The following is a 14,040-nucleotide window of genomic DNA, read 5'->3' as shown; positions in this document are numbered from 1 at the left end:
GAAATGTGGAAATTTTTAGATTTGTTAAAAAAAAACAAAAAAAAAAACAGTTTCTGCTCAACAATTGCTAATCCTGCCACCTACCAGCAGGGGGCAGCGGCGGCCCCTTTTATCTTTATACTGTCGGCACGATACGTTTTCGCCTCGGCCGTTATTCGTGACTGGACATAAAGAAATGCGTGGCATGAGATTTGGCCTATTTAAATGTCACATTGTTGTGGAAGCGTGGGCTCTGCCCCCAGGTCACCTGCAGCGCTGCGGCTCCAGTCTCATTCACTCTAAAACTACATTTCCCTTCCACCAAAATCCGTGGAAGGCTGCGGCGCCACGACCGGACACGCGGGGGACGGACACGCAACTGCTGGGAGTCTCAGTTGTCCTGACTCGTGCTAATGGATCCGTCCGTTTCCTTTGGGCCTTCAACAGTTCCAGCTCACGTAGGGCAGCGTTAGCAGCCGCGGCTAACGGGGCTGCTGCTACCAGCCCTCCAGGCTGCACGCAAACATTTGTGCTGCAGAGAAGAGCCCCGATCAGCCCGTCACGCTCTCCAGCAGTGTGTCGGAGCGGGATGGAGAGGCCGCCGCCGCTGCCTGGCGCTCTCTGTGTTGACGAATGTGCTGCTCTGACAGCTCCATGTGCTTACCTAATAGGAGCTGCTGCGCTGTCACGCCGCGTTTCTCCGTCTCTCTCGCTCAAGTCTGTGTTTTTTTCCTTCCATCTTGGAGGTAGGAGAGCGTTCCACTTGGCTGGACTCTGCAGCCTCCACTCTCCCCTTCTGAAAGGTTAATGGAGCTGTCTCACAACACACACTAATCAGCAGATAATTCTTTTCTTTTGGCTCAATAGGTGGTTAAGGTCAGCTATTACGACCAGTGTGCGCCGCATGAGAGAATCGGGTCCAGGTGGAATTTGAGCATCAGCAATTATGCTTTTTGTTCTGTTAGCTTACGGTCTTTAACGGGATTTATAGCCCCCTAAACAGCCTTATTAAAGCATCTGTGCTTGTCATTTCTGTCTGTTTGAAGGATATAACAGGAAATCTGGATGAAGAAGGCTGCTTTTGTTTTGGAAGGCTCACTATGGAGTTAAAAGTGTAATTAAACGACGTGCGTGTGTCCTTTGAATGCTTTTAGTCTGGCACATATAGTGCCCTCTGTTGTGGCTCTTTGAACTGCTTTTGTTTAAAATGCTGGCTTCTCTCACAGCTTTAAGCTAGCTAAGGACAGACGGACGGACGGATGGGAAGGATGTGCTGAAGGCATGGCGATGGCGTGTTTTTCCTTTGACACTCGCCAGAGCTGCTCGGGGGGATTTGTTAAACGGGTGATGCTGCAGGACTTTTATGATCTGAATAAAGCCTGAGACAGATGTTTAGCGTTCATAGACGCTCCGTCGCCACGGAGCCGTTTGCAGCATGTTTGCGATGTATCTGTTGAATCCTCAGATTTATGGATTTAATCCGAAGTTATGATGCTGCTCTGATGGCTTCAGAGCCATCAAACGGGCCGCAAACCTCCATCCAGCCGGCACCCGTACCGCCGCTGCTGAAGCTAACAGCTGGATGTGAACGGCAACGGTGCCGCTAAGAGCAAACCCACGCCATCGGAACCCTCTGAGTACTGTTAAGATGAATACTCGCCTCCTGTCTGGGTGACTCTCACGTGCACAGCTGCGTTTTTGATTCTTCTGCGGTTCCACGAGTAGAAAGATTTGAAAATTCATCAAGCGCACACCTGGTGTTTTCATCCTGAGGAACACGAGGAACCGCGTTCAACACGGTCCGCCGCGTCAGTTGTTGCTCACTATCATTTCCCAACCAAACAACCGGTTCCTGTCAGGGTTTTGGTGGTTTGTTCGACACACGTTTTGCGTCGTAATTGTCAAAAATGTGTCAGAACCGCGCAAGGGTCACTGACTATCAGCTACTTTCAGCAGTCGTTAGATTGTCAACAGTCATTAGATCATCCTCGATCACCGCACATCTGCTTTGTGCAACATCGTGTGTGTGTGTGTGTTACAGAGGGGAGGCAGGGAGCGTGTGTGAGTGTGCTGAATGTGAAATGTCAATGTTATTGAACAGGCGCTGCGAGGCAGAGCTGTGATGTTTTTATTTCCAAGCTCTTGTCAAGCAAGGCAGAGAAGAGAGGGCTCATGGGATAATGGAGGAGGTTCAGGGGTGGGGCCTGCCTGCGTGTGTGTGTGTGTGTGTGTGTGTGTAGAGGCTGTGACAGCCCAGATCCAACAGTGCAGAGGGGTTTATTGAGAGGAGTAATACGAATATGGGCTTAGAATCCAGTTTCATTATCCCCTCGTAGGAACTGTTATCTGCCACAGATGGTTTTATTTTTAACGCGTACCGGCTGTCTGTGTCTGTTCGTACACCTCTGCTGTCATACTGTTATCACCACTTTTGTTCCATTTACACATCATTCATGTTCTTTTCTCCCGCTTTTTTTCTCCCACTTCAGCCGTTCTCTCGCAGACTGTCACTGTGTCAATACTAAACAGAGGCAGTGAGCTAGGAGGTGAATGCAGACAAGGTTAGTCCACCAAGCTTTGTGTCTCTAAATGCAACCCCCCCCCCCCGCCCTAATCCGCCCCCCAGATGCTCCACCCTGTAGACCCCGACCCTCGCTGTTGCTGTTTCATTTTAATTTAGCATGTTTTGCCTTCACCTCTGCTGTCTTCATTGTGTTTTATTTCATACTTGTGCAGAATGCTAAAACACACACACACACACACACACACACCGCACACAAGCAAAGCGATGTCATCCATTTCAAAGGTGAGGATGGCTCCGTGCTTCTGATGCTAATCTGTGCTCACCCTTGTCTTTGACGCCCCCTTTAAGGCTGCTTCTTTCTCAATGGTGCCTTTATAAATGCTGATCATTGGTTGTTGCTGGATCCTGTGTGCGCTAATTTCCCATCTAATAGACACGGCATGGCGATGCTGCTTGGGAGTTTGGAGCGGAATTTTCCAAATCGAATGATTGTAGCGGAAGAATGAGTCTTTTATTGAAGCTCGTGACTGCCGTGCTTGTGTAGAACACCAGGAAAGATTGATCTTCATTGGTTAATAGCTAACCCCTGACAACATCAAGCTAATTTTCAAACCATTCTTCTGAATTTTTATAGCTGCGCTTGGCTTTTGTTTCCTTGTTACATGGCTAATTCCAGTCAAAGAGCACCAGGACTGTTTCCGCTCTCACCTCACCATTAAAAAAACAAACAAACACACACACACACATTTGAGAGCAGCAGTGATGTGAACTTTGGCAGCAGCACCGACGTCGATATAGAGGGACGGCTGCAGTTCAGAGCTGGCTAACAGGTTATTTAAAGAGTTTGGTAATTGGCTCGCCGCAGCCTCCATGCGTCCCTGCCCTCCTGCTGCTGATGTGTGCAGTAACACAGAGCTAAGCCCCCCTCCTCCACTACATTTTGCTCTTCACTCACTCAACCCCATCCATCTTTTCAGCCACAGGCTGATATAAGAAGCTAGTCGCTCCTCTTTCCTGGTGTTCCTGCTTTAATGACATCCAGCCCGACGCATGTGAGCTTGTCCAATCAGCCTACCTTCCCCCCCAATATCAACGGCATCAGTCTGCACATTCCCCCAGTTCCCCCAGTTCCTCCCACTATCTTTCCCTCACACACACACACGTTCGCTGCTTCATACATGCATCACGCAGGATGTGTGCATCCAAACAAGCGAGCGTGCATCATTTCCAGTTCACCACTCCTGCCTGGTGCTTCTGCAGCCGTAATCAGAAACACACTCGTGTTCAGTCCACACAGTGAACACACGGAGCGGCGGCGCTTCCGCCTAATCTCGAGTGACACCAAACACGCACGCAGATTTCGCCATATTAAGTCCCCGCCAAAGATCAAAGCCGTTGTTCTGCGCTTTGTTGTCAGGAGCCCCCCTCCCCCCTCCAAAAAACTCACATCTGCTGCAGATGTTGAATTCTTGTGGAAAAACATGGATAATGACCTACATTGTTTTTGTCAGCGACTGGCTGAATCTCTATTAGTGTTGCTTTATTGGTTAGTTCCTTTTGGGGCTTTGCTCTAATGACCTAATATTTATTCTCAAACCTCTCCACCTCCCTTTCTCCTACCATTATTTCCATTTTGCACCTTTCAAAAAAAAAAGGAGATCCTAAATAAATCCTGCCTGCATTAGTGAACGTTCCAAGGCAGCTGCCAGGCGTTTTATCTGCCTCTCAGCTGAGTGCTGAGTCTGAATGCTGCAGGGTTGGGAGGCCAAAGCACAGCTAAGTGGCTCCTCTTGACCTCTTCACTGATCTCCAAGCTGTCGGCTCTGACTGCACACAGACTGTTTTACTATTATTATTTTTTTTTTTTAGCGGTTTGCTCGGTCTAATCTCATGACACGGCCTCCACATCCAGCGACGGCGCCGTCTCCTCAGATAACGCACCACACCTGAATTGCTCCTCGCTGGTATTTTTCTGCTTTTCCTTTTTTTTTCCCCCTTTAAAATGGATGCGTGGGAGTTTTCATGGAGTGATCTAAGAATCTCCTGCCTCCAAATTTTCACAAACGTGCCTCTTCTAGTTATCGCCACCGCTATCTGTTAAACTAGAAGGCTGCATCGTTAGCCGGCGTGCTGAGAGCAGCCGCCTGTGACCAGGGAGTAATTGATTTTTGAAGAAGACACAGCTCTGCCTGCCAAATCAAACGTCTCAACATTTATATTGCACGCGACTTTTTCTCTTTTTTTTTTCTTTCTTTACACACAAGCGCGGAGCTGCACCGCCCCTCTTTGTCCAGGGGGTGGCGCTGTGCGGAGGCGAGAGCGCCATGTGCTGCGTGAAATGGAGCCGTCGCTGCTCGCTTGAGCATATTAACTCGGAAGGTAACCGGCGCTGGAGCGGCTCACTCCAACTCCTCCCTGCTCTCATGATAATGAAGTCCATTCGCCGCGCCGACTCGATCCCGCTTAAACACGCTCTCGCCTGCATGAATAGGATTTTCCTAACTGGATCCAGAGCCGGGTATCAGGCACATCAGGCACTGTTTGTTTATCTTGCCGTGTCTTTGTTCACAAAGGGATTTGGCTGAAATGTAAACTTCCTCTTTTTGCCGCGGCCTGCACTCTGTCTCCCCCTGACCCTCCGCTCTCATTCCTCAGCCTGTTCTCAGATCAGCCGTGGCAGGCTCAACTGCTCTTTTATTCAGATGAATGAGGCCCTGTATTTTTTTTTCCCCCCCCCTCCTGGAGAATCGGAGAGACTGTCCATGTGAGAGCTTGAGGAAGAATGTGGAAAATCAGCCCCAAGATCTGAGCTATCACATGTGCGTTTTCATTCCATGTAAGCATCGCGACACCCTGACTTAATGTTCCATTCATTTAACACTTTCTTTTACGCCGCCCTCTTTTCCCATTTCAGTTAGCTCTGACCTGAATCAAACCGTTGACCTCTCAGATGTGCTGTGACATTCCATTAACAGCTTTCAGCGGTCAGTTTTGGCCACTTCTGCGTGCTGAAGCGCCGCTCACTCCATCTTTCTGGCAGCCACCTACGGCCGGGCTCACGTTTCCCGACGCTCTTCCGTTCATCAGAAAGAGAAAAACAACAGCAAAAGTCGCACCAAATGGCTGCTGCGAGCAAGGTTCACTCTCTGGTGTAGCGTGTGTAGCTTGGCAAAGAGACTCGACATATGTAGCCGACAAGTGTCTTGGATTTCAGTGAGTCGCAGGGCTGCCAAATGCGACTGTGACTAGAAATGTAAATAAGATAACTCTGAGAGGAGGCGTTGCACTGATTCCCTCATGTGAAACAACAATTCCTGCCCCGCGAACTCATAGCCTGCCTTCACCACTGAGGCCAGAGGCCTGTTAGCTTCGTTAGCATCTGTTTCAGGGCCTCCAACTGAGAACCTTTTTGCAATTTAAAGAAGAAAAACTTCGACTCTATTGTTTACAGCTTGTTTTGAATTGTTTGAATGTTTAGAGAAAGGCCTTCAAAACGGGAGAGCCAGACATGTTGTTAGCATTAAGCGAGTACTTTCCTGGAGTTACTCTGCTGGAAGATTGAAGAAAATGGTTTTACAGCCCTTCTTTCCTCTCAGCCCCCCTCAGACAAAGTCTGTGTTTTAATTAGTCGTGTACGACCCCTATTTTCCCTTTGGGTTCCCCCAACTTGTAAAGTGCACTTTTAAGAATCTGTGAAGGGTAAAAAAAAAGGCAATGAGTGATTTGAAGTTAGGTTTTTCCCCCTGCTAGCAGGAAGAGGAGGGTGGGGGGGGGTCCTTTAGATCTTGCTGTCAGCACCAACGGTAACTTCAGCAGCGGTCCCACACGCTCTTTGTTCTTTATGGATTTAGTATGTGTAGCAACGAGAGTCCCGGTTCTAAGAGCCCATCTGGAAAAGCGCTGTGTTCTAGTCCTGGTCGGAGCGGCTCATCTCTACTACCTGTTTCTGAATTTAAAGAAACGGGTTCTGGGGTTCGCCGGAGCTCATCCGCGCTTGTTTGTTTTGGCAGCAGCGGTTAGCATTTAGTCATCAGCTGCTACTAGAAGCGTTCCCACTCCTGTTTTCTTCTCATGTTTTCCCTCTTTAACTCGTCTGCTCGTCCCTGCTGAATGTTTTGGACAAAGACGCTAGATCTGAGCTCTTCAGAGGTCGAGGCCTCATTGGGAGGCTTGGCTCCCTCATCCATGTCACCCCCCCCGCCCCCCCTCTTGTTTCAGCTACTGGCTGACTCGTATCACCGAGCTCTCACTCTTTTCTTTCCCCCCTCTTCCCCTGCCCGCTCTTGTGTTCGCTGCCTCCCAGCAGCTTGTTTTTGTCCGCCGCGGTCAAATCGGGCTAAAGCAAACAGCGCGTGTCAGCCGCGGCTTTTGTTAAGTATTCATTTTTAATAAGCACAAGTGGCTACGATGTTCTGTAAACTGTAAATGGAGCAGCCAGCCAGGGAGGAGGCTGGTGGGGGGGGGCGGCACGCCGGCCTTTGATTGCAGCGACATTCTCGCCGCCTTCGCGTTTTAGCGTCGCTAATTGCATTTAATGTGGATGAAAGCGTTCAGAACGGATAGTTTTGTCTTTTTTACTTTGCAGCTCGACCCCCGTTTCATTTTACGAGCCCTCGCGCGCAGTCGTTCTTTGCGCTGGGCTCTAGACTGGGAACGGAAGAGACGGAGTCAGCTCCTCAGATACGTGCCGAGGCCTGTAGAATGCAGAGCGCTCTGCTCGGAGCTGCGCCGCTTGTCTCCTTTCATTATCTGTTAATGGTGCCCAACTTGACAGAGCCATGTGATAAACAGAGGAGCTGTGAAATCCTGGAGGTGGAGTTCTCGTCCTCCTGATAATGGGATCTCATCCGCCTGGGAGGGGGGCCCGCCCCCGCTAGCTGATCCCGGCTCCGCACAGCCCTCGGAGAGGAGTCGGCACACTCGCGAGCGTTCCAGAAACCACTCAAAGATGCGGGGAACTTGATGTGTGTGTGTGTGGGGGGGGGGGGGGGGGGGGGGGGTTAAAGCGCTTGAAACACGAGCGCGCTGAGCTTTGATTGTCCGTTAGAAGAAAGACAGACGCCAGTTTCTACTTCCTTATTAATCCCATGATTTTTAAATATTTACGCAACCCAGGAAAGAAGGAAGACAGTGTGTGTGGGTGTGTGTGTGTGTGTTAGAGAGAGAGAGAGAGAGAGAGAGAGAGACTATCATAAACATTGACCTTGTGAAACGTATACATACCGTGATAAAGGAGGAGCTGTGACTGCTGTGGTGTTAGGTTACTATGCAGGGGGGGGGGGGGGGTGTATGCGTGACTCAGGATAGCTGCCCCAGGAGCTGGGAAAGGTTTTTACCAACAGTCGGAACACTCCTCCTCCTCCTCCTCCTCTGCTATTGAAAGGAAGACAGCCGACATGGCTTGTAGCACAATAAAGGACCCCTGCACACCACCCTCAACTCAATTGCTATTGATCCCTGCTGCATGTCTCTCCCGCCGCCCCAGTTCAGCGGAAAAAGGAATTCAACACGCAAATTATTTGCTTTCCTTAATTGGATTTTGACAGCGATCCAATATCACGTTTAAGGTGAAGACAAACGCGTCAACCTCTCGCTCAGCGAAAAGGAAGCCATCCCATTCATTTAGAACACGATCCGGGTCATTTCCTTGTTTTCCGCCAATCGGCAGCAAATAGAAGGAATAACCGGGCCCACATTGGCTGGCTTGATCGCTCCCTCGGATCCGCCACAGTAGCATCAGCTTATATTTCTGCTGTTTTAATGGGCCAGGGTGACTAATTAATTCATTATCCAAAAATGCAAATGAGCCCCGCTGCTCCAGCAGCATTCCAGCGGCTCCAGCGGAGGCATTTCTCCACGTTTCCACCCCCCCCCTCCTGATGAATGAAAGGAGCAAGGAGTCCATCCTGCTGGTGGAGTCTCTTAAAGGCAGCAGCGAGGCTCTGCCGGCCCTCCTCATTGTCTCGCCCCAGCGTTTCCCTCACATTCCCATAAGCGTCACCATTGATCGGCCTGATAATGGCCGCATCTCGCTTCCATGCAGATCGCGGCGTTTCCCCCCTGCGGGGGCTGCCATCAATCAGGGCCCACATTGACGCCCCCCCACCCCTTTTTGTGTGCGCGTGCGCCCCCGATGATGATGGCGTGAATCCGCTCCGTGTTTTTGCTTCGCTCGGCTTTATTTGCCCCTCTCCCCGGGTTTCGCGGCGCACGTTCGGGGGGCCGATTCTTCCTTGAGCCCCGTCTGGATAAAGCGAGACTGGGTCAGCCATGTGGATGCGTCCGCCGAACAGCTGAAGAGGAGGAGGAGGAGGAGGAGGAGGCGATAGGGGGAGTGCGCGCGCGCAGAGGGAAAGAGAGAAGAAGAGAGGGGGAGCGCGCGCGGAGCCCGTGCGTGCGCGTGAGCGAGCGCGTGTGGAGAGCGAAAAAAAAAAGGAAGCGACGGCGAACTCGCTGCTTTCTGCCCCTCGGAACAAGCAGCAGCGCTGCTACTTTTCATGTGGACATTATCAGCGACAGCGACGCGGCCGAGAGGCACAGAAGCCGCCTCCGCAGGGGATCCGCGTCCGACCGACTAGTGCCTTTTTTCGGGGTTTTGTGTCCCCCCCCCCCCCTCCTCCTTGCTCGGTGATTTCGGACGCGATCGGGTCCATCAGTAAAGTGAAACCGTCTTTTGTTGAAGCAAGTGCTCGCCAGAGCCCCTCCGTGCAGGCAGAGAGCCGCGGGGGTGTCCTCACCTTTCAATAAAAAGCCTCTTTTTGGATCTGACCCGGCGGCTTTAAGTTGTGCCATCGCGATTTTATTCAACCGACACAACTTGTTTGTTTTTTTGGGTTTTTTTCCCCTTCTTTTTGCATTTCGTCTCCGGGACTTTTTCAAGAATCACCAGACTGGCGGGTGAGTTTCTATAAAATTACAGGGGAGGGAGGTGGTGGGGGGCAGTGTGTAAAAAGGGAATTTAAATAACAGTGCTGGCTGACTCGGAGGAAACTTGGAATTTAAGTGGAGGTGACCGAATGGTGTGTGCGCGTGTGTGTGTGTGTGAGGAGCAGGACGGGCTTGGGGGGGTTCGGAGAAATGTTTGCAGTGTTTATGCTGGATCTGAAAGTTGCCTGCATTGTTGTGGAACTTTGCTCTCTCTCTTTCTCTCTCTCTCCCACACACACGCACACGCGCGCACGCTCGCTCTCTCTCTGGACCCTCCAACCACCTCCGTGACCTGGCCCCCAGCCTGGCGGAACCACAGCAACTATGGGTTTTTAAGTGACAATAACTCGATGGACAGTTGGAGCCCGGGTGGCAGCCTTAGTGTTCATCAGAACAAGCCTTCACAATGCTCACTCACTTTGTGTCGTAATTCCTGCAGTGCGGTTGGTTATTGAACTGTAATAACAGAGTAATAGAGTGTGTGAAACGCCACCTAGACCAGTTTCAAACTGTTGAAGGACCACCAAATTAACTTGACTCCCCCCTTTCAGCACCCCAGAGGCTATGAACTCTGGCCCGAGCACATGCAGCTCTCACCGGGCAGGGGTGAAGAGGATCTGGAGGAGGAGGAGGAGTGTGTGTGTGTGTTGGGGGGGGGGGGGGGGGGGGGGCTCTGCCTGTTGAAAAGAGCAGGGGGAGCTGGCTGGTGGGGTGTTTGTGTGTTTAGGCGATAGTAGTTCGGGGAAGGGGGGTAGTGGTGGTTAGGATTTAAAAGCAGACTACGATTATTTGTCTGAAAGGCAGCTTATCTAATGTTTCCCTGTTGCAGTAGATTGGTGGGGGGTGGGGGGGGTGTTGTTTACTTAAATCGCTGTAAAATTGACTGTAGTAAGGCCCAGCGTGGTCGCTGAATCTGCAGAACACACGGCCACAGAAGCAAACGGCAACACCAAATTCAAATCTTGGAGTGGGGGGGTTCAGTGATTGCCTTCAACCTCTGCTATATATAAACACCCCCCCACCACCACCACAGAGCCATTGCTCGAATGTTTAATGTTGCTTTGCTAATTGTTGAAAGCCTGACTTCCCCAGTACCAGCTTCTCGTGGCATTTACCCCCCCCCCCCCCCCCCCCCCCTTCATACTTGGAGCTGAGAAGTGACCCCGGGTTTAATGATGGAGGCGTGATTAATCCACCAGAGCGGGGCGATGCAGCGGGCTAATGCCAGACACAGCACAGAAAGGCCATTTGCTCCACATAACCAAATATTGGAGTGCGCGAGGCCTGCCCGGGTCACAGAGTCATGGGAACATGAATATGCTGCATTATGTAAGTCATGAGATTGGAGGTGTGCTGGGGCCGTCAACAGTGGTTGTCTTTCTTCAGGACTTCTGAGCCACAGGTCTGAATGGGGCCGGCTCTGTGCTCTGATCACAGATGGAAATCGCGTTAGCGGAGGACTTTTATAAATAAACTGCGCTTGTTTTTCATTTGTTTATTATTTCCCCCGCCGATGATGGAGTTGGAGCTAAAGGAGCTCATTAAGTGGTCGCGTTTGGACTCACAAAGTTAGCTATCCCAGCGTTTCAGGTACATCGATTTCTATCAGATATCGATCAGAATGCTGTCTTTGTTCGGGTAGGTGTGCTGGGAGGATCCTGAATGTATTGTTCAGAGTTGGACCAAACTGTGATCTTTGCAGCCAATAATTGCACCTTTCCCAGGTCACCTTTTACATCACATGCTAAGGCAGCTAGCGACCAGCTATATCAGCTATATGACGCAGAATATCAGCGTCAGCACGAGTATCATAGCACCTCCTGAAGACCTGGTGCATCTGGGCGTGTTTGGAATGGACTCGCTGGGTTCTGGCTGGTGTTGGATCGACCACTGAGCTCAATCAGAGCACACATTTGCGTGACGGATCATTTTGATCACGTTGGGTACGTGTGATGGTTCAGCCAAACCCGAACATCTCGACGCTGTGAACACACAAACAGTCGCCCAGATGGTTTGGATATCCCATTATTTTTATCGCATGTGGATTCACACGTGGATTGAATGTTGAGGCAGAGGAGCGTCGAGTCTCATGGTGGGTCAGGCGGAAGGAACAGGTCCAGTCCTGCCTGCCGGTGTCTCTCCCACATCATATCGTGCTTCATACCAGCGTTTGTTGCAAACGAAATCAGTTTGTAATCTGATCTGAGCCTGCGCCCACAATCTGTGTGTTTAATCACACCGTGGGGGGGGGGCTTCCATAGCTGTGGCGTGAGTCACATTCACCCTTGGCTTCAGGTCTCAGTGTCGACACATTGGAGGAAGCAAGTCAACATTCACCTCACATCCGGGCGCATGTTAGCGCCTCACCTCTGAGAAATCTGAGGGAGGATATCTGGATCAGAAAGGGCCGCTTCCAACCTCTCAGGAGGAACCGCTCATAGAGCGGGGCCGCGGCGGGCGCGGACTCGCTCGGAGGCGGCACGCAACTTGACAGGGCATCAGAAAAAATGTTATTTAATGTGCCAGCACGACGGCCCTTAACCGGGATTGAATCACGCCGCGCCCGTGCTGTTCGGGATGACGGCTCGGGCTGAAGGGAAGAGTGTCGCAGCCGTCGTCGTTCTGTTTTTCTCCACGTGTGATGTAATGCATAGCAAGTCGGAGAAATTCTAATTGATGCAGCATCCGCGGATGCGGGTTTGCTATCGCCCGCCCCTTCTTGATGTTCTCTAAATGTGCGTAATGTTCTGAATGACCAAGCTGGTTCCACGCAGAAACATCAAATGACAGAGCTGTTATTTCAATAAACCAGATAAATGGGGACAGGCTGCGAGATACCGATCAGATAATTGTGTCTAAATTACACGGTTGGATTTTTTTTTTTTTTTTGCATGAACATTGTTTGAATACCAATCGCGTCGGCTGCCACGATTAGAATTCCGCCTAAATCCCAGCGACGTGTGAACGCGAGGGCGGGACTTCCATAAAGCTGTGGCCCTTTTTCTCTGTAAAACATCTGAGAGCGCTGTTGCTGAACCGGTCGCAAAACCGCCGAATTAAAACGGTTAATTAAAATATCAAAGAAAAACTCAAACACTCCGGCGAGTTCTCGCACCTCGAGTCTGTCCAGATAGTGTCATGGCGCCGACACGTTTAGCATGCGTTAGCTGCTGACTGACACCGAACACATCCCGCTGCCGACGCGGCGCTCTCTGGGGGGAGACTTGGGGAATAGAGAGCGATGAAGGACAGGAGAGGTGCCGCGATTGTTCGAAGAAAATTCCGTTTAATTTGTTGTGAGAGCAAGAAGAGCTGATATCTTTAATTAAAGGAAACCTCAGGAGCAAACCATGAGTGAGAAATTGGGATAATTGAAAACGGGCCCCATCTCCTTTGCTCCCCCCCTTCTATACATCTTTAAAGCAGCTGAGCCCATCGGAGGGCACTTTCACACATGTTAAGTGTAAATGGGGGGGGGGCATCTGGCCTTGTTAATTCAGTGCATGGTCATAAAGTGGAATGGCGGTCCCCACAGGCCTGCCTGCTCTGAACACACCGAGCCCGTGTGTCCTTGCTGCCTTCTGGTGTCGTTGACCCCCCCAACATACGAATGCGTTGTCATCTAGCGCGTTCAGTATGCTAATGTTTGATTTGCTGTGGGACGTTCACGGTTCACTTCACCCGACAGCCCAAACAATCGCTGTCAGAATGGTCCGCTTGTGTCCACGCACACGCACGCACGGCTCATAAACCTCAGCATGGGGCGTTTTAGCCAGGAGCTGCTGGAAGTGCACCAGCGCCGTGTTAGCTCCAGCTTGATACTCGGTTTACCTCGCTGGGTTTCGGTTTAAAGTAAAATAATGCCACGGTTACATCAACGCTCATAAATCTTTATGAGCCATAAACCAAACCAGTTGAATTGGGGGTTTATTGTATGTTCATTATAGTACAGGTAGCTTGATAATGACGGTGTTTGCTCACAGGGATCAAATAAATGGAAACACCGGTAGCTGTATCGGATATCGGTAACCTCGTGTGTACGTGCTGCCACGCACGGGCGATCAAACTCGATATTTCACTGTCTGCTCATCGCTGCATCAGCTGAAATAATAGCAAATAATCAAGTAACGGCACAGGGGAAGCCTTCAAGCAGCCCAGTCATTTCCCATTTCAGCCAGTAAACATTAATGCCCTTAAATGTATTGCCACAGCTTTATTTATGCATAGCTGCTGTTAAGTCTGAATTATACATCAGCCAATGAATAATGCATCAGTGCCTTTCCTTAATGATTACTTGCCTGACAGCGAACGGTAATATTTGCTGAAAAATCTGCTCATTGATCTCGCCTGTGTTTAGCCAATCTAGGCTTGTAGAGAAGATGTTTGCGCCTCGTAGCGATTTTCATTATTATTGTAGGATGTAATAAAAAGCAAGCTAATTGGGATTTAAAAGATGCCTTTTAATCTTAATGATTGAAAGCAAAGTGGGCAGAATGTGAGCGCTGTTCGTTAGGTTATGTTGTGATCACTCTTGACGTGTATTTGTTGACAGAGTTCTGAGTTGTAAGTAGACGGTATGTCTTCAGCTCGTCATTTAGACCATATTTGTA

At 50.3% G+C, this 14,040-nt stretch overlaps 1 protein-coding gene across 5 annotated transcripts in view; it reads left to right on the top strand.

The window, feature by feature from the left end:
• rerea (arginine-glutamic acid dipeptide (RE) repeats a) overlaps positions 1–14,040 on the top strand; it is an 89,569-nt gene that overhangs the window by 13,966 nt on the left and 61,563 nt on the right. Inside the window, exon 2 of one of the 5 annotated variants that reach the window (XM_011621966.2) lies at positions 2,469–2,540. The exons of 1 other annotated variant lie outside the window; for it this stretch is intronic. The gene's annotated coding sequence lies outside the window, so the exon portion shown is untranslated. Of the gene's footprint in view, positions 1–2,468; positions 2,541–8,893; positions 9,401–14,040 lie in introns of those variants that run through there. 3 more of the 5 variants (XM_003963116.3, XM_029833963.1, XM_011621964.2) reach the window with 3 other exon arrangements.

The sequence above is a fragment of the Takifugu rubripes genome, chromosome 3, assembly GCF_901000725.2.
Source record: "Takifugu rubripes chromosome 3, fTakRub1.2, whole genome shotgun sequence".
In the NCBI taxonomy this organism is placed as follows: domain Eukaryota; kingdom Metazoa; phylum Chordata; class Actinopteri; order Tetraodontiformes; family Tetraodontidae; genus Takifugu; species Takifugu rubripes.
Note: the sequence above shows the minus strand (reverse complement) of the source record. Positions and strands in the feature narration are given on the sequence as shown.